At 42.4% G+C, this 20,736-nt stretch overlaps 1 protein-coding gene across 7 annotated transcripts in view; it reads right to left on the reverse strand.

The window, feature by feature from the left end:
- LOC126095316 (transcription factor SPT20 homolog) overlaps positions 1–20,736 on the reverse strand; it is a 280,707-nt gene that overhangs the window by 83,409 nt on the left and 176,562 nt on the right. The gene's annotated exons all lie outside the window — the stretch shown is intronic.

Below are 20,736 nucleotides of genomic sequence, written 5' to 3' on the forward strand. Positions count from 1 at the left end.
GGAAGATTCATGTATATCATTTATAAATATTCCATAGAAAATGGCTAGGCTATGATGAATTCAAGACAGCCATTACTGTGAAAACTGTGACATTGCCATCTAGCAGTTCAGCCACAACAACTCCAGACAGCCGCGAAGCTTGAGCAGAGTTGGTAAAACGTGTGCCCGAAAGCCGAAGGGACATGAGATCCAGTCGCATGAAGGATTTTTCACTCTTTTAACTTACCATTCACCTCTCAATGACGTGGTCATCAGAAGCGAAACATGGTTCAGATTCCATATTAAACTCTAGATCACATTTTCCTGGTTGAATATCTGGCTAGGGAGATGCAACTCATTGAAGTGACATCCCACTGAAAGACTTGTACTAGGACATTGAGCCACACAATATTATTTTAACCAGAATCTATAAATATATTCTCCTTCTATAGATGTTATAAATTAAGGACCCCCACGAGGTTTTTCTGTCTATATATGAAGCCAAATCTCAGGTACTACTGTAGGGATTTTCATTAGTGACAGAGAGAGAGAGAGAGAGAGAGAGAGAGAGAGAGAGAGAGAGAGAGAGAGAATCACAACACCAAAAAGTAATTTATGTAGAGTAATGAAATTTCGGGAATACATCTGTCTAGGGAATATATTTAAGTGATTAACATTGCAAGATCACAGGTTAATGTAACCACGAGATAAGGCATTGCAAACGTGAACAATCTGGTAAATTAATAACTGGTATAACCACCAGAATGTTGAATGCAAGCATGCATGTATGCATCATTGTGTTGTACAGATGCTGGACGTCAGTCTGTGGTATAGAATTTCATGCCTGCTGCGCTCGGTCAATCAATAGCGCTCGGTCAGTCAATACAGTGATGGTTAATGCTGCTTGAGGTTCGATTCCCGGCGGGGTCAGGGATTTTCTCTGCCTCGTGATGACTGTGTGTTGTGTGATGTCCTTAAGTTAGTTAGGTTTAAGTAGTTCTAAGTTCTAGGGGACTGATGACCATAGATGTTAAGTCCCATAGAGCTCAGAGCCATTTGAACCATTTTTTGCTGCTTCAGGATGACACTGGAGTTGTTGTCTGATAATGTACAACATGTGCTCGATTGAAGACAGGCCAAGGTAATATAGTGTCACTATATAAAGCAAGTTGGGTTTCAACAGCAGTATGTGGGCAAGTGTTATCCTGCTGGAAAACACCCCCTGGAATGCTGTTCACGAATGGCAGCAAAACAGCTCGAACCACCTGACTGACTGATAAATTTGCATTCAGGGTGCATGGGGTAACCACAAGAGTGCTCCTCCTGTCATACGAAATCATAGTCCAGACCATAACTGCAAGTGCAGGTCCAATGATTGTAGCACACAGACAGGTTAGTTGTAGGCCCTCAACTGGCCTCCTCCTAAGCAACACAAGGCTTCCACTGGCACCGAGGCAGAACCATCTCCGAGGCAGAACCAGCTTTCATCGGAAAACACAACAGTCTTTCACCCTACTCTCGCTTGACACCACTGAAGTTGTAGATGGCAATAGTTTCGGGACAGTGGAATGCATGCTACATGGCATCTGGCTCAGAGCTGTCCTTGAAATAATTGATTTGTAACAGTTTGCTGTGTCATTGTGAAGTCAACTGCTTCTCAAATTGCTCCTGCAGCTGCAGTATGATGTGCCAGAGCCATACACCAAACACAATGGTCTTCCCTCTGGTCATGCCACATGACCATCAGGGGCTTGATCTCCTTGGGACTGAACATTCCCATGACCACCGCTGCCAGCAATCGCGTACAGTGGCTGCATTCCTGCCAAGTCTGCCTGTAATATCACAGAAAGAACACCCAGCTTCTTGAAGCTGTATTATACAAGCTTGTTCCAACTCAGTGAGGTGTTAATAACAGCATCTTTGTCACCTTAAAGGCATTCTTGACTGACATCAACTCACCATGTCTAATCTCAAAGGTAACTAATGCCAATGACCATTACAATGGACATTTCAACCAAAACTGATTTGCACCCTCAAACTGGCGCTATTAGTGCCACTCTCATGCGACGGGCACGAAATTTGAACAGAAGTCATTTTCAGATGTAGAAACACACCTTCTAACTTTGTTTATGTGGCACAACTCCCTGGTGCTGCATTTCTTTTTTAATCACTGTACATATATTGATTCATAATTTACAAATATTTGGAGCTAATTGGCTGAGCTATGATAAATTTCAGTCCGCAACTTTTTCTGTCTGTCTGTCTGTCTGTCTGTGAAGGCTATACTCAAGAACTACTGCAGTGATATTGACACTCATAGTGGACAGGTGTGACTACCTTGGTGAGAAATGAGCCGCATGGAGACACAGGACCTTCAAAGTATGGCTTTCATTGTTAGCTCATACCTTTCGGTGCAGCTAAACACTGGCAATTGGCACATGCTGCTTAAATCTTAATTTATATATTCAGTTACCTACTGTTGTTCTCTGATTTTCGATCATTACTCTACACATTGACCCACGAACAGAACAACCATCATGCTGGGGAATTAGCCTGGCCTTAAATGCTTAATGCTACCCATGCAAAGCAGTGACAGGTCACTAGTAAAATAATATTTCTAAAAACGAGACAAAACAAACTAACAGTACATGTATGATGTGTTGTTAAAAGGGTAAAACAATTAATTGATGAAATATTGCACACTAAAGCTCAGTCAGGCACAGAAGACCAAACAGCTATCCTATGCTATCTTGTACAAGGTGTCATTGGCAGTACTTGGTACATATTCTCACATATTCAGCATTATGTTCCAATAATGTGTGACATTTATTCTATGGCATTTTCAAATCTGGGTTAAGTTTCTCAATACAATGATGAACTACGAGAGCTCAGTCTACAATGTTTTAAATTTATCAGCATGCTTGAAGACATTTTTTGGCACATAGTTTGCTTGCAGGTAGCACAATAAGTATATATGATTCAACACAAAATTATATGGTTGCTAACGTTACACTGCTTCCATGTGCATTAAATTTTTATTTATTTTTCATTCTTTTTTAATTTTATTTTTGGGAGACAATGTTGGATTTCATTTTGAAGAGTGAAATATTAATTAGAATATTGGTTCTGACTCTATATATTTGCACCAGCTGACAAATGCTCCTGTCTGGGTCTGAGCATAAAAAAGGTGACTACACTCCCCCTTAAAAGACTGACAAAAAAGTGCGAGAATCAGGTAATTGGCTGGCCCAATCCTCATTCTGCCTTAATCGTCAAAAATTTCGGCTTGCGAACATATTCGCGCTCTTTTAACACACAACATTCTACATGTGTTTACACATAACCTCTTTATATTGAAGCTTTCATACACAGCATCTCCCTCTCGCTGCCCCTGTCAACACGTGTCACCTTTTCCTCCCATTGGCACTTTCTCCTGTCTGTCTCTCCCCACCATCACTGTATTCACCTCTTTCGCTCACTCTTTCCTCCTCTGCCACTTTCATTGTCTCTCTGCCCCACTGCCTTTTGTCACTGTCTCATCCTCCCCCTCTCCAAATGCCACTGTCTATTTCTTTCTCACCCAGTCTGCTATCTTTCTATTCAACCATTGTTGTATCCTCTTCATACATATCCTTGATGGAGGTTTGCTTGGAGTTTTGACACCTAGACTAGGAGCGGATGGACAGAGAGAGTGCGGAGATGCAAATGGACAGAGAGAGGGACAGGTGGACAGAGAGAGACGAGCAGGAGAACGCAGAGAGAGGAGGAAGACACAGAGAGAGGAGGACACAAAGAGAGGAAGGAGCACGAGGACACAGAGAGAGTGGAGTGTTGAAGGTGGACTGAGAGAGGGGGCACTAGGAGATGGGCAGAGAGGAGGACGGAACAGATAGACAGAGAGGAGGGCACAAGAGATAGACAGACAGAGTGAAAGGAGGAGACGGGCTAATAGAATTGGAATAAATACATACCTAAGCAATGTCAGGTACTCAGCTAGTGTAAAACAGAACAGTGTCGATCTACCTTCACCCACTGAATTTATCTACTGCATCATGGAAACTCTCACATGTTCACTGCCTCTACATAAAGTTACCATTGCAAACATTTAAGTTTTGCATCCAGTATTCAAGTGTAAATATTCCAAATACCAACGACCCATGCAGCTAACTGCTATTATTACTTGAGAGCAACACACTCTTATTTACAAAATGGAGTGGTTTTACTATTTTGGGCACTGCTTAACCGTTGTTACATTTGAAGTTCTTACAAATATTCTAACAAGGCAGGTTTCATAGCTGCAGTATCTAATCTTTATAAATTGTTAAGAATGCAAGCTCTATGTCAGCAGAAATGTTACATCACAGAATCAAACCAATTTTATATAGTTTTCACGAGTTGTATCACTGTTGTAAAATTTGTATAACACCAAGAAATCACAAGCTTTTATTGTCTATGCCTTATTTGCAGTTAATCAATGTTCATATTGCTTCTACTCCTACACATGTACTATAAGGCATGCAAATGAACATATTAGTAAAGGAAATACCTGACAAATGCGCTGTTTTCAATGTACACCATTCGTTTCATTAATTGACATGCCAACACAGCATTTTACTCTGTAACCACATATAAAGAAACTTATATGGATATACCACTCAAAAGCAGAGGCTGTGCTTTTCATCAATGACTTCCAATTCTTGGTGGAAGGTTATACAAAGGGATACCCAAAATAATGCTGCCGTAAGTGGAGCTTGTGTAGTACATGTTTTTCTCAATAATGGTGTGTTGATCAAATCCTTTCAAGTATGTAGTACTGCTCTGTCATTGCTCAAGAAAGTTTTGTGTACCTATCAAATTTCAGCCTCAAGTGCTGACTGGCCATCAAATAAAGACTTGTGTGACAACATGCTAGCCTTTAAAATAATAAGTTTCGAACTTCCAACAATTTGTTTTCCAAGATCATTATTGGTGATAAATCTTGGTGCTACAGTTATGGCCACAAAATGAAACAACAATACAGCCAATGGAAAACGACTTTGCCACCATGCCCAAAAGCAGCTCATTATTTTTAATCATAATTTTTGTTGTTATTTTTGTTGTTGTTGTTGTTGTTGTGGTATTTCAGGGTAACAGTGTTTTCAGAGGTCGTTCAACCACATCATATCATATCATTAACCAAATTTGCTATTTGAAGGTACTGATATTAGCGCACAACAGCGCACATAAATTAAAACACCTGATAATATTGTGTAACAGTGCACATAAGAAATGCCCATTCTTGCTTGAGCTGGACGCTTGTGTTAACATTTTTTTTCTGCATTTGCTAATAAAAAAAACTGATCACTCATTCTGTGGCAGAAAGGTGACTGAATTTTTCCACAAAACAGCAGTTCTGTTCATCTCAGTGTACCAGTTTAAAGCCAAAAATGGCATGAATCTCTTGTCCCCAAATGTTATTGGCTTAACTTTATTATAGTATCACATTTTATTCACTTGTCCCACAATGATAGCAACAACTGATGAAAGCTATTTCAGTGCCAACTGGCACAACAAATCTTGCAATAAATTCAACCGTCCAGGACGGAATGTAACAATACGAAAGAAGGAAAGTTGCCACTCACCACGTAGGGGAGATGCTGAGTCGCGATAGGCACAATAAAAAGATTCACACAATCATAGCTTTCGGCCATTAAGGCCTTTGTCAGCAGTACACACACACACACACACACACACACACACACACACACACACACAAAGTGCAACTTGCACATGTCTGCAGTCTCAGAGCTGAAATTACACTGCCAGCAGCAGCACCAGTGCATGATGGGAGTGGCGACTGGGTGGGGGTAAGGAGGACACTGGGACGGGGAGGGGGAGGGATAGTATGGTGGGAGTGGCGGACAGTGAAGTGTTGCAGTTTAGACGGAGCGTAGGAGAGAAGGTGCGGAAGGGGGAGGGGTGGGTAGCAGAAAGCAGAGAAATAAAAATAAATTAAAAGAATGCGTGTGGTGGTGAAATGATGGCTGTGTAGTGCTGGAATGGGAACAGGGAAGGGGCTGGATGGGTGAGGACAGTGACTAACGAAGGATGAGGCCAGGAGGGTTACGGGAATGTAGGATGTATTGCAGGGAAAGTTCCCACCTGCGCAATTCAGGAGCTGGTGTTGGTGGGAAGGATCCATAGGAGCTGGTGTTGGTGGGAAGTATCCATATGGCACAGGCTGTGAAGCAGTCACTGAGATGAGGGTCATCATGTTTCGCAATGTGTTCAGCTACAGGGTGGTCCACTTGTTTTTTGGCCACAGTTTGTCGGTGGCCATTCATGTGGACAGACAGCTTGTTGGTTGTCATGCCTACATAGAATGCAGCACAGTGGTTGCAGCTTAGCTTGTAAATCACATGACTGGTTTCACAGGTAGCCCTGCCTTTGATGGGATAGGTGATGTTAGTGACCGGACTGGAGTAGGTGGTGGTAGGAGGATGTATGGGACAGGTCTTGCATCTAGGTCTAATACAGGGGTATGAGCCATGACGTAAGGGATTGGGAGCAGGGGTTGTGTATGGATGGACAAGTATATTGTGTAGGTTCGGTGGACGGCGGAATACCACGGTAGGAGGGGTGGGAAAGATAGTGAGTAGGACATTTCTTATTTCAGGGCATGATGAGAGGTAATCGAAACCCTGGCAGAGAATGTAATTCAGTTGTTCCAGTCCCAGGTGGTACTGAGTTACAAGGAGAATGCTCCTCTGTGGCCGGACTGTGGGACTTTGGGAGGTGGTGGGAGTCTGGGAAAATAAGGCACGGGGGATTTGTTTTTGTACAAGGATCGGAGGATAATTATGGTCAGTGAAGGCTTCAGTGAGACCCTCAGTATATTTAGAGAGGGACTGCTCGTCACTGCAGATGAAAGATATCATCAGTGAATCTGAACCAGGTGACGAGTTTAGGATTCTGGGTTTTTAGGAAGGATTCCTCTAGATGGCCCATGAATAGGTTAGCATAGGATGGTGCCATGCGGGTGCGAGTACCGCGGATTTGTTTGTAGGTAATGCCTTCAAAGGGGAAGTAATTGTGGGTGAGAGTATAGTTGGTCACGGAAACTAGGAAGGAGGTTGTCGGTTTGGAATCCATTGGGCGTCTGGTAAGGTAGTGTTCGATAGCAGTAAGGCCATGGGCATTAGGAATGTTAGTGTACAGGGAGGTGACATCAATAGTGACAAGCAGGGCACCGTGTGGTAAAGGGAAAGGAACTGTGGAGAGTCGGTCGTGGAAATGGTTGGTATTTTTTATACAGGAGGATAGGTTCCGGGTAATAGGTTGAAGGTGTTGGTCTACGAGAGTAGAAATTCTCTCAGTGGGGGCACAGTAACCGGCCACAATCTCTGGTCTTTCGTCGTCTAGTGTCGGGGTCGAAATCTTCAACTACATAAGTAGCATCAGACAACTGTCTTACAATCTTATAAGGTCAAAAGCAGTGCCTGAGGAGCTTCTCAGAGCGACTAATCTTCAAAACAGGAGTGAAGATCCAGACGAGGTCACCAAGCTGGTAGACAACAGGGCGGTGGCTTGCATCATACCTCCAGCAATCATTTTCTTGAGCCTGCAGCGTGTGGAGTCAAGCTAACTGCCGAGCTCCCTCAGCTCTTGTTAACACTTGGCCGATGTAGTTATCGTCCACATCATCAGGATGTAACGGAAAGACAGTGTCCATCATTGTAGCGCTTCATGCCCAAGCACCAGGAAAAATGGCGTAAATGTGGTGGTGTTGTAGGCAAACGTCACGAAAGGTAGCACCTCATCCCAGTTGCTGTGCTCAACATTGACGAACATTGATAGCATGTCGCCCAATGTCTTATTAAGGAGTTCAGTAAGCCCGTTAATTTGCGGATGGTAGACAGTCTTCATGTGATGAGTAATGTTGCATCAACGGTTTATCTCTGTCATAAGATTCGATTGAAAAACTTTCCCTCAATTCGGAATTTAGCGACCTTGGGGCACCGTGTTTTAATACAATGTCTTTCATGATAAATTTGGCTACCTCAGATGCTGCAGCTGTTTTCACAGCTTTTGTAATGGCACAGTGTGTCAGATAATCAGTGCAAACAATAATCCATCTATTGCCACTAGCACACGTTGGAAACCGTCCGAGGAGGTCAATCCCAACTCGCTGGAAAGACGTTTCGGCTGGTGCAATTGGTATGAGTTGGTCAGGTGGTTTCTGAGGACCTGCCTTTCTCCTCTGGCACTCTTGACAGTGCAACACATAGTGATGGACACTCCTAAATAGACCTGGCCACAAAAATCTCTTGCAGATTCTATCGCATGTCTTCATAAATTCTAAATGTCTATCCTCGGGTGTCTCATGGAATTACTGGAGAACATGTAAGTGCATGTGTTTAGGAATCACTGGTAGCCAGCTCTTTCCAAATGGATCAAAGTTTTTCTTGCAAAGTAATCCATTAACTACTTTAAATTGTCTTTTCATGTCCTCTGACCAATTTAAGGCAAGCATAATTTGAGATATCTGGGTGTCCTCCTCCTGTTTAGCAGAGAGATCCTGGAGTGCAGTGAGACAGTCACTATCTTCATCAAAGTCTTGATGGTCTTGCACAGGGTTTCTTGAGAGACAGTCGGCATCTTGGCGTTTTCTTCCACTTCTGTACGCATGGTAATGTCATACTCTCGAAGACGTAGTGCCCACCTGGCTAGTCGTCCTGTTGGATCCTTAAGACCGAAGGCCTTCCATAGAGATACTGTCGAAATTTGCACATGGCCCAGATCACAGCTAGACATTCTCTTTCTGTAGTTCAGTCGTTTCTCTCAGCTTTTGTAAGTGTTCTAGAAGCATAGACTATAACCTTCTCTTTTCCATCCGAAACCTGCACCAGAACAACACTGATCCCATACCCACTGGCATCTGTGTGTAGCTCTGTAGGTGCTCTCTCATCATACAGACCAAATAGAGGGTCAGTCGTCAGAGCTTTTCGCAGCACATAGAAAGAATTTTGTTGAGCATCACCCCAGATAAATTTAGCATCAGCTTTTAACAACTCTTGGAGTGGCCTGGCTTTGATACAAAAGTCTTTGATAAAATGACGGTAATAAGAAAGTAATCCGAAGAAGCTTCTCAAATCTCTAATACTTTTAGGAATATGAAATTCCTTTACAGATCTCACCTTTTCTGGGTCTGTCCGCACACCTTCGTTTGACACAAGGTGTCCAAGTATTCTGATTTCATTTGCTTCAAAGAGACACTTTCTTGGATTAAGTTTCAGTCCACCTTGTTGGAGACACCTGAGAACGGCCCTCAGTCTTTCTATCTGTTCATCAAATGTCTCTGAGAACACTATAATATCTTCTAAATAACAAAGACACATCGTCCACTTCAGGTGATGTAGAAGATTATCCATCATCAGTTCAAAAGTTGCTGGTGCATTACACAAACCAAACAGCATTACCTTAAACTCATACAGGCCCTCAGGGGTGATGAATACAGTTTTCTCATGATCAGCCTAACTTCGATCTGTCAGTATCCTGAGTACATGTCCATGGTTGAGAAAAACTTAGCCCCCTTCAGACAATCTAGTGTATTGTCAATTTGTGGAAGAGGGTAAATGTCCTTTTTAGTTACCTTATTAAGCTTCCTGTAATCAACACAAAAGCACCAACTGCCATTCTTCTTCCTGACGAGGACCACAGGTGACGAGCATGGGCTATGCGAAGGCTGAATGATGTCATTCTTCATCATTCTCTCCACCTCATCGTGAATTATTCGACGTTCCATTGCTGACACATGGTATGCTCTCTGGCTTATTGGTTGGCGGTCTCCAGTGCTAATCCAATGCTTCACCATCAATTTGTCTACTTTGCTCTTCACCTGTGGATTGAAGCATTCAGAGAACTCTTGAAGAATGGCAAGTAGCTTCTTCTGTTGTTCCTTAGTGAGATCTCTTGATAGTGAAGCTAGAAGACCTTGTCTTGTAGTGGTAGTGCTAATTTTGCCCACAGACTCGGCGTGGGAAGTTTCTATGATGCTCAGCTGTTCTTCACTTAATGGCTCAGCATTTGCTATGCACATGCGTCTTGGAAGGATCTGTGGTTCTTGGTGACAGTTAACTACCGACAATTCACTGAATCTGTTCTTAAACAAGGCGACAAAGGCTGGAATGACCAAGTTATTCTTCCATGGTATGCTTCTCTTAAATTCCACTACAGAATCCATGGGTTGATGCATGGCATGACACGTGACAGTTACCTTTCTAGTGCTGACTGCAGAAATAATCACTTCATCCAGCGCACACAGTCTCCACACACTCAGATGCTCATCTTCCTGTCCACAGTATCCCATCTCGTCTAGCATAATTTTCGAGCGACCACAATCTATAATTGCCTGAGAATTCCAAAAAGTCCCATCTGAGAATGACGTCATGACTATACTCTTGTAAGACGATGAATTCTAAGGGCTGTGTATGGCCACTTATACTCAAACAAATGGTACATCTTCCTGTAGGTTTGAAATATTTCCCATTAGCCACCTTCAGCAGAAACGTTTTGCTGTCAATGAATATGGTTTTCTGCAACTGGTGACGGTACTGCTCTGAAATGACTGAATATGATGCTCCAGAGTCCACACGAGCTTGGGCTGGTCGGCCATCCATAAGGATATCGACTTAGTTTCCTATCATTTTTGTAGTGATTGATGGCGGAGGATTTTTCTCTTCGGCGGCCTCACCTTCAAGGAAGGTAGTACCCTTCAGTTTTCCAGGTTGCGGCGGTTAGGTGATCGGCTGGAGCTTCTAAACAGCAATGGAGACCTTGATCAGCGTGTTGGAGAGCGACCTCTCCAAGCGGCTAACTTGCGCCGATGGTGACCTACGTTGTCCTGCACCCACAACTCCTTGTTCAGCTTCGTCGTGCTGGAGTTGGTGTTGGCTAAGATCAGTCTGCTGTCTTCTGGCGTGGGCATCATCAAATATTCGCCACCTTTCTCGACAATAGCGTACCACATGTCCAGGTCGTCTGCAGTGGAAACATACTGGTTGGTTATCCTGCGTCCTTCAGACTTAGTCTTCCTTGGTGCCCAAACAGGTTCCTCATGCAGCATTGTAGGAATGTAACTTTGCCTGGATCTTGACTTTTTCACCATTTTAAAGGGAAATGAAGGATGAGAGATTTGGTTCAATGTCTGTTCCACTTCCTCCCTTATGACCTCTTTAAGCGTCTCCGTTTTTTGCTCGCCATGCAATCCAAGTGCCTTCTGAACTTCCTCTCTCACTATCTGACAAAGAACACTGTGAAATCAGTCGCTTCCTGCATCACAGGCATCGATACGACATTTGGAAGCCGTTCAAACTTCTTGCGTGTAATCCTTTTTTGATGCATTGTCTCGATATACTGGCACAATTTTATGAAGTCGTCTGCTGTCGAAACTTCCTTCAGGAGTAGGGCTTAATACATGTTCTCAGCAACACCCTTCATGAGATGTGCAACCTTGTCTTCCTCCTTCATTTTAGTATCCACTATTTTACACAGCTCCAAGATGTCTTGAATGCAGGATGCTGTAGTTTCTCCTGGACGCTGGGCCCTGCACTTTAATTTATCTTCAGCCTTGCTCTTCTGTCGTTGTGTGTCGCCAAAATACTTGCGCAGTTCCACCTGGAATACTTACCAGCTTGTGAACTACTACTCGTTATTCTTATACCATTGCTTGGCAGTGCCCTCCAAGTAGAAAAATACATTAGCCAAACACACAGTGTCATCCCATTTGTTTAAGTTGGCTATACGCTCATATACCTTCAGCCACTTGTTTGGATCTTGGCCATTGTCACCAGAGAACCTGGAAGAATGTCTCATGTGGTGACACACAGTTGCTGTCATTGTAACGTCCTCTTCTTCTTCTGTCTCCGATACATTGCAATCTGTTGAATATGGCTCGAACTCGGGTTTCTCGCCACATAAATGGCGTCTCTGTCATGGCCTGATGGGAACCACTGTGTCATCTATAATGTTCTCTATCACAAGTTCCAATACCCGGCACCTCCACCAGAATAATGTCAAGTAGAAGAAGGTGTAATTAGATGAATGACGAACAATAACTTCACTTAATGAAGGTTTATTCAGCACTTGCACATACAAGAGTGCGGAGTGAACTGCCTCTGGCCAGAACACATACAGTGTATGTACAGCTATAGAACATTCACGTACAATGATTCCTGATATTTGTGGATACTTCTAGAATGCACTGGAACCGAATATAGAAATTAAAATTTTACAGTGAAGGTGAGTTTTGAACTCACAACCCTCCATGCAACAGTTTAGTATCATAACCATTACACTATGGTGCTACTCAGCTTCTTCTGCGACAATATACTGTATTTACCCAATTATAAGATGAGTTCCCCCCCCCCCCCCCCCTCTCCCCCCAATTTTTCATCCGATAATCCACTGCGTCATCTTATATTCGCAGATTAAGCCATGTCTGCTGATATCAATGTTTTTACATTGTGTAATAGATTAATGTAGTGGTTGTCTTACATTTGCATATGAATCTTTGACTATTAAGGTTTCATACAAATTTATTTTGAACAATACTGAAAGGTAGGGGGGGTAAGCAAACAATGCTTGCATTCAAATAGGCTCAAGATTTCCCAATATGCCAAAGCACTTGATGCAATATTGACCTGACTCATATAGTCATGTGACATTTGACTCGTGGCGCTTGTGCAAGGGGTATTCAAGAAACTATTAACTAGCGAATACAACAATCTTATTTTCTGCTTAAAAATTGGCAATTTTGTGAAACAACAGAGGAAATAACATTAAATTCTATCAACTTACAAACTTTTGTTGTATTTGAACATGTTTGCAATAAAATGGATACAGTATTCATAGGTTTATGCTGCTTTTTGAGTACAGGAAACGTTCAAAGGCAAAAATCTTCTCCTTCAAAAACTATTACTTAATTCTCAACCCAAGTTGAGATTTTATTCATTTGTAGGAAATATAACGATTTACTAAATGGGTTGGAAATAATAAATTCAGTTACTGTTCATGTATTAGAGTACCAGGGAAAAATGTTAACAGCTTTTAATCAGCATTAGAACAAGATGATGACATTCAGATGAAATGAGAAAGAAAATTAATCCAGAATAAAATACCTAAAAAATGAAAAAAAAACACATTAAAACTGACTGCAACTATTGCAAGAAACAATTTCAGTGGAAAGACCCACTGAGATATTATCATCAGACGTAATTACATCTCAGGATGAAAGTTCGAAAATTGGACTGAAGCGTGATTGCGATCTTTTATTTATAGATTAGTTGCTGTTGCTGTATATGACCCACCTTAGAAGATATCGTCATCCAAGTTGCTCACGTGCAGCACAAGAGATCATTGAAGGGGCACAGCGAGTAGCTTGGCTGTGAATTAGGATGTGTGTGCAGGGAAGGGAGTAGTGAGTGGGCACAAATTACATGTTGCCAAACATGGGAAAACATACTGCGTATCTTGGCTTTTTAATGAACATCTAACATGTTTAAACTGCAGTTTGCCTGAATCCATTTGCACTCAGAAATGAAATGGATAAATACCCAACAATAGCATACATTTATGCAGGAGATGATGAAAGTGTAGATTTGGGTCAGTGGCGTACTTACATATGTCATGCTGCGACCTGTTGATGCTCTTGATGAGGTAAGACAGGAACAATAGGAGTGTATCAGTTGTTGGTTCTCACAGCCATTGAGAGAGGGGTGGACAGACAATGTCTCACGTCAGCATAGAATTGGAGGAGGGCGGGTGGGGTGGGGGTATCAGTGTTCTTAGGTCTCACCAGAGCCACAACCCCAGAAATAGCAACATATACAGAAGAAACAGCCAAATATTTGTGACAACAAAGACAAGTTTCACCGCTATCCTGTTAGAATGATGACGATAATGATCAAAAATAGTGATACCAGAGATGACAGGCTAAGTAAACAAAAAGGACCATGAAGATAAAAATGTAAACTAATTCTTTTTGTTTATTTTATTTCTCACTGTATTACCAAAAAGCAGGCAATCAATACATGACATAAGTTTAGAATAGGTGTAATGTTAACTGTTTAGGTGATACCTTACATCAATAAACGTGTGTAATTTTGATTAGTTAGAATATGTTAGAAATATATTTTTCTCAAGGAACCTCTGTAACAAATGGGAGTTGTCCTATATTACGGGTCGTCTTATACTCAAGTAAATATGGTCCAGCAAAGATAACATTTCAAAAGCAAGTTCTCATCCTCTGGTTAAGTATACAACCCTCCTGACAAATTAAACAAAAATGAATTCAGTTTTTAACATTTTTCCACCAAACTTCATGGCTTTTCCTCATTCTTCTACTTTTGGCAATAGTGTACTTCATTTTGCTGTATTTCCATGTTCCATGCAAATTTTATGAAATATATCAAGGACAGACATATGGGCCAATTGACCTCTGAAGTAACTCCTTTTTCGAATATTGCTGTTCTCATCATTACAAAGGCACTTGCATTGTATTTTGCTTTGGGCAACAATTGCTACCTTGAATGATCACACACATATTGTCAGAATGGCTTCCACGCTGGACACTGAGTTTAACTTTTCAGTTATATTTCATGATTTACTCATCTTATCAGTTAGATATTATAATTATTATTAATATTATTACTACTTTTATTATTATTATTATTATTATTATTATTATTATTATTATTGTGCCATAACAAGCATTTTCCGTTTATTATATTGAATCAGTGTTGTCATACTAATTAAAAGATTTTGTGTATTCTGGAGAACTCAGATACCGAGTCAGAAACTTAATTACTGAGTTCAATGGTGAGTTTATGCCACAGACAGCTGACAAACATAGTGAGGCCCAGAGGAGTTACCATCAGTGGATGTCTTCCCATCTCATCATTTTCACCACAGTCTCAGCAGTCATATATCACACCGGTGAAAATGGCAGTTAGAGACTGAATGGAACGGAAGAGTGCTAACATGTCATCATTCAGGATAAGGGCTGTTTTTAACATCCTGAAGGAGAGAAGTGGGTCCACTGCATGTGACTGCCACCCAGTGGATGACTGCATTATCATTGCCTTCACATTTCTGAATTGATGCTGTGTATCATAAAAAAAGAAACACAAATTCAAATGCTCAGAACGAAACAAAAAATACCAACTGGATTGTATCACTGGAGGAACTGAGAGGCAATGACAGGTATCATGTGTGCCTGAGATCCGTTTGCTCTAAAGGCGTTTCCCTGGATGAACTTTGGCCAGGTTCTTGGGGCCCTAATTTTATCAAAGGTAAAAATGAATAGAAATAGATTCTGTGAACATGTCAGATACCATCAGTTCACTGAGAAGTTATCCTCGGCTCATTGCACCCCTGCTGGTAAGAGTATTCTTATTTATGAAGTAGGGGACAAACTGCCTCCGCTGTTACTGCCATGATGAAAATATTATAATTTATGAGCAGTAACTTCCAAAAGCAAAGTGCTGCTTTACCCAGTTTAGCCCAAACAAGCCCAATGAATATAGATTCAAGTTTTAGATAGCTGAAAATACGGTAGCCAAGAACATTTCCAATGTCTTTCCATGCTTTATAGAGGAGGAAGACAGACAAAATAATCAGCCATTGGAAATTGTGTCATAGTTCGCCTCATGGAGCCATTTCTAAGCCAAAGAATGAACAAGACAACACACAACTTTTCCACATCCTTTCAGTTTGCCAAGAAACTTCAACAGAAGAAAATGTCCTTAGTGGAAACAATGAACAATATTTGCCAAGAAGCCAAACTGCGTGAAGAACAATTCTGCCTTACATTCCTACAACATCCTGAAAAAAGGCTGATAAGCCAATATCATCTTGAAAGAGTACCACGGAAAGAAGAGTAACAATGCCATTACGCTCAGCACACTACATCTTTAAGTACTAGTGAGTGAAGAAGGAAAGATGGAAACATAAACTGCTACCTTTTATAAAACTCAAATGTATAGCACGGACGTTGTAGAGCAAAGGATTTATAAATATGCAGCTAAAGTGACGATTACCTCCTCAAAGTGAGATTTCATAATTTATTCCAGTGTTTAGAAACAAAACAAGTGAAATAAATGAAGAAAAGTTAGGAACTCACACACTAGGTCACATTTCTGGGCAGGCATGCAACGTTATCAACCACAACAGTAATCTAAAAGTGATAGAGCCAATGGCCTTGCCACAGTGGTAACATCGGTTCCAGTGAATCATCAAAGTTAAGCAGTCAGGCTGGGCTAGCAATTGGCTGGGTGACCACCTGGTCTGCCAAACACTGTTGGCAAGCGGGGTGCACTCAGCCCTTGTGAGGCAAACTGAGAAGCTACTTGACTGAGAAGTAGCAGCTCCTGTCTCATAAACTGATATACAGCTGGGAGAGCGGTGTGCTGACCACATGACCCTCCATCTCCACATCCAGTGACACCTGTGGGCTAAGGACAACACGGTGGCCGGTCAGTGCTGTTGGGCCTTCATGACCTGTTTCGGGTGGAGCAAAAGTGTTAGAATTTTGTGGTAAAACTTCAATCCAAATTTGTCAATGACATGCTGTTCAACTGGTATCATATTTCCCGCAGTTCTAGTGTTCTGACTAAACACTGTCCATTCAATGGTTTAGTGTCTACAGTTTGCAAATTTTTAATATATGAAGATTCTTGTACTCTTATCCTAAGAGTGAGAACTTGTTTCTCTGAACCCGCCATTTCAGATGTAATTAATCACTAATTATACACGGGTGAACCCCAAAATTCAGTATTCCACTAACTAGATAACAATCACAACCTCACTTGCAGTCACAAAGGAAAAAATACCTATTCCCCTCAATGATAAATTCAGGTATGCAATAGTAACAACATGATTTACAATTACTTAATAGTAAAATAAGTTAGTGGTGATAAAACATTGAATTAATTATGACATCATGGATAAAAAACAATGAAAAAAGTGTGAGATAATTCTGCTTCTACTGTCCTTAGAGGAAACAGTGAACACCCAAAGAACCTGTGTCTTATAAAGAGGTTTATTCCAGGATGGAATGTAACAATATAATGAAAAGGATAGTTGCTACTCAGCATATATAGGGGAGATGCTGAGTCACAGAGAGGCACAGTCTCTGGCAGGTGCAGCCAAACTGCGAGTAGCAGCACATTATGGGAGAAACAACTGGGTGGGGTTAAGAAGGAGGCTAGTGTGGGGAGGAGGAGGGATAGCAGACTGGGGGTAAGGGACAGTAAAGTGCGGCTGGGAGCGTGCAGGGACAAAGTGGAGCGTAGGGTAGTTAGGTGCAGTCGTGAGGTTAGACGGAGTGTGGGGGAGAGGAGAGGTAGCGAAAAGGAAGAACAGTACCCAGCCAAAACGGGGTGTCCTGGGTGGTTGGGTTTATGGACTTTGGGGAGCATACAGAAGATAGGAGTACGGGGAGTAGTAGTGGTGAGGAGAGAGATGGACTTCCCGCACTCCAACGTTCTACATGCCTCCTAAAGTCCAGAAACCCAACCACCCAGGTTGCCCCATTGTGGACAGTTACTGTGCCTCCACTGAGATAATTTCTACTCTCATAGACCAACACCTTCAGCCTATTACCAACACCCTACCCTCCTGTACAGAACATACCAATCATTTACTCCACTGACTCTCCACAGTTCCTGTTCCTTTACCACATGGTGCCTTGCTCATCACTATTGATGCCACCTCTCTTTACACCAACATTCCTAATCCATGGCCTTACCGCTATCAAACACTACCTTTCCAATGCCTGAAGGATTCCAAACCAACCACTTCCTTCCTAATCGCCATGACTAACTATATCCTCATCCACAAGTACTTCTCCTTTGAAGGGATTATCTACAGTTCCTTGCAAAACTCTAGGCAACCTCTTAAGTAACATGTTAAGCAATAGGCGGTTAGAAGTACATCAAGGAGAAGAGAAAAGCAGATGGCATGTACTCAATGACGGATTACCTCAGGGCTCTGTTCTTGCTCCAGTGTTATTCAACCTCTACACAGATGACCTGCCGAAAATTTCAATATGCAGATGACCTGGCAATTTAATATCAGAGTGAAGACCTTTCTGAATGTGAAGACACCTAACAAACAGCCTTACTAAACTTTATGAGTATTTTGAGACATGGCGTCTGAGACCAAATATTTCTAAAACCAAGATAAGCTTGTTCCACCTCTCTAATCGCCTTTCATCAGCAAAGATCAGTCCACAGTTCGGCCCTCTTGGCACAGTCAGATACAATGAAAACCCAAAATACCTGGGAGTCACTTGGGACGGAACTTTAACATACAAAAAACACGTTTCCAACTTGGTCAAGAAGATACAAACACGAGTGAACCTTGTGAGAAAGCTGGCAGACAGTACATGGGGAGCAACCACATCAGTCCTCCGAGGAGCATCCCTTGCACTGATATACTCTGCAGCAGAATACTGTGCACCAGTTTGGTTCCGAAGTACCCACATAGTGAAAGTAGACGCACAACTGAACTAAGTTATGAGAGTAATTAGTGGTACAGTCCGGTCTACACCTACTTGATGGCTACCAGTGCTTTCAAACATCTGTCCACCAGACCTCCGACAAAAGGATGCTCTTTACAACCTCTGTCAGCAAGTTTCTGAAAACAACTCGATCCCTCTTCATGATGATTTGCTATCACTGCCCAGGAAACGCCTCAAATCTAGAACACCAGCATATGAAATGGGAGTCCAAATGTTATCCACAGGATTCAACCAGGACACAGAGTTGAAATGTGAGTGGCAAGCTACAAGAACCCGAAACCATGAACTTGTACGCAATCCAACAGTTCCAGTTCCAGGCTTCCACCAAACAAGGGAGGTGTGGGTGCAGTTAAACAGATATCGGACTGAAGAGCGAAGGTGCAAATACAACATGCACAAGTGGGGCTTTTCAAGTGACAGTGTGTGTGACTGTGGTGACACCCAAACAATGAGCCACATTGTGAATGAATGTCCAATCAGACGCTTCCCTGGTGGCATTGAGAAGCTCCATCAAGCATCCCACAAGGCACTCCACTGGATTGAGTCCATCAACATCCGAGTGTAAACTGAGCCGTTTTAAAACTTGTGTACTCTATATAATTTCACATGTTCATTTATATATATATATATATATATATATATATATATATATATATTTCTTTGTTTTGCTAAATGTGTATTACTATAATTGATGCATACGATAATAATAATAATAATAATAATAATAATCTACAAACAAAGCCGGGGTACGGCTGTGGGCACCCGCATGGCTCTGTCTTAAGCCAATATATTCAAGCACCAACTACAGGAATCCTTCCTAGACACCCAGAATCCTAAACCCCTCACCTGGTTCAGATTCACTGATGACATCTTCATGATCTGGATTGAGGATGAGGACACCCTATCCACATTCCTGCAGAACCTCAACACCTTCTCCCCCATTCGCTTCACCTGGTCCTACTCAACACATCAAACCACCTTCCTTAATGTTGACCTCCATCTCAAAGATGGCTACATCAGTACCTCTGTCCATAGGAAAGATACCAACCGCCAACAATACATCCACTTTGATAGGAGCCACGCGTTCCATACCAAGAAGTCCCTTCCATACAGTCTAGCCACCCGTGGGCATCACATCTGCAGAGATGAGCAGTCCCTTTCAGAACATATGGAGGGTCTTACTGAGGCCTTTACAGATACTAATTGCCCTCACAACCTTGTACAAAAAATATTGCCTGTGCCGTATCTCCAGTCATCCAATATCTCCCAGAGTCCCACCGTCCGGTCACAGTGACTTAGTACCACCCAGGACTGAAGCAACTGAATTACATTCTCCGCCAGGATTTTGAATACCTCTCATTTGCCCTGAACTGAGAAATGTCCTACCCATTATCCTTCCCACCCCTCCCGCCGCCCACTGAACTTCTGGTCCATCCCTACACAACCCCTGCTCCCAAACCATTACCTCAAGGCTCGTATCCCTGTAATAGACCTAGATGCAAGACTTGATCCCATACACCCTCCCACCACACCACCTACTCCAATCCAATCACAAACATCACCAGTCCCCCTTCACAGGCAGGACTACCTGTGAAACTAGTCATGTGATCTACAAGCTAATCAGCAACTACAATGCTACACTCTATGTCAGCATGACAACCAACAAGCTGTCTGTCCACTTGAATGGCCACTGGCAAACTGTGGCCAAGAAACAAGTGCACCATCCTGTTGCTGAGCACAATGCCAAACACGATGTCCTTTATTTTGGTGACTGTTTCATAGCCTGTAACAGCTGTATCCTTCCTACCAACCCAACACTTCTGAATTGCACGGGTGAGAACTCTCCCTGCAATATATCCTACGTTCCCGTAACCCTCCTGGCTTCAACCTCCATTAGTCATTGTCCTTACCCATCTAGCCCCTTCCCTATTCCCATTCCACCACTACACAGCCCTCTATTCCACCAACACACCCAGACATTTTACGTATCTCCTTTTCCACTCCCCCCCCCCCCCCCCCCGCCACCCTCCAGGCTGCACATAACTGCCGTACTCTCGACTTCATCCCTGCAGCACTTTACCGTTGACCACCCCTACCTTGCTATCCCTCCCCCTCCTTGCCCCAGCCTCCTCCTTATCCCCATTTGGTTCTCTCTACCATAATACGCTGCTGCTTCAGTCTGGCTCCAGCTCCCAGAC

Source organism: Schistocerca cancellata, chromosome 8 (assembly GCF_023864275.1).
Source record: "Schistocerca cancellata isolate TAMUIC-IGC-003103 chromosome 8, iqSchCanc2.1, whole genome shotgun sequence".
Lineage (NCBI taxonomy): Eukaryota > Metazoa > Arthropoda > Insecta > Orthoptera > Acrididae > Schistocerca > Schistocerca cancellata.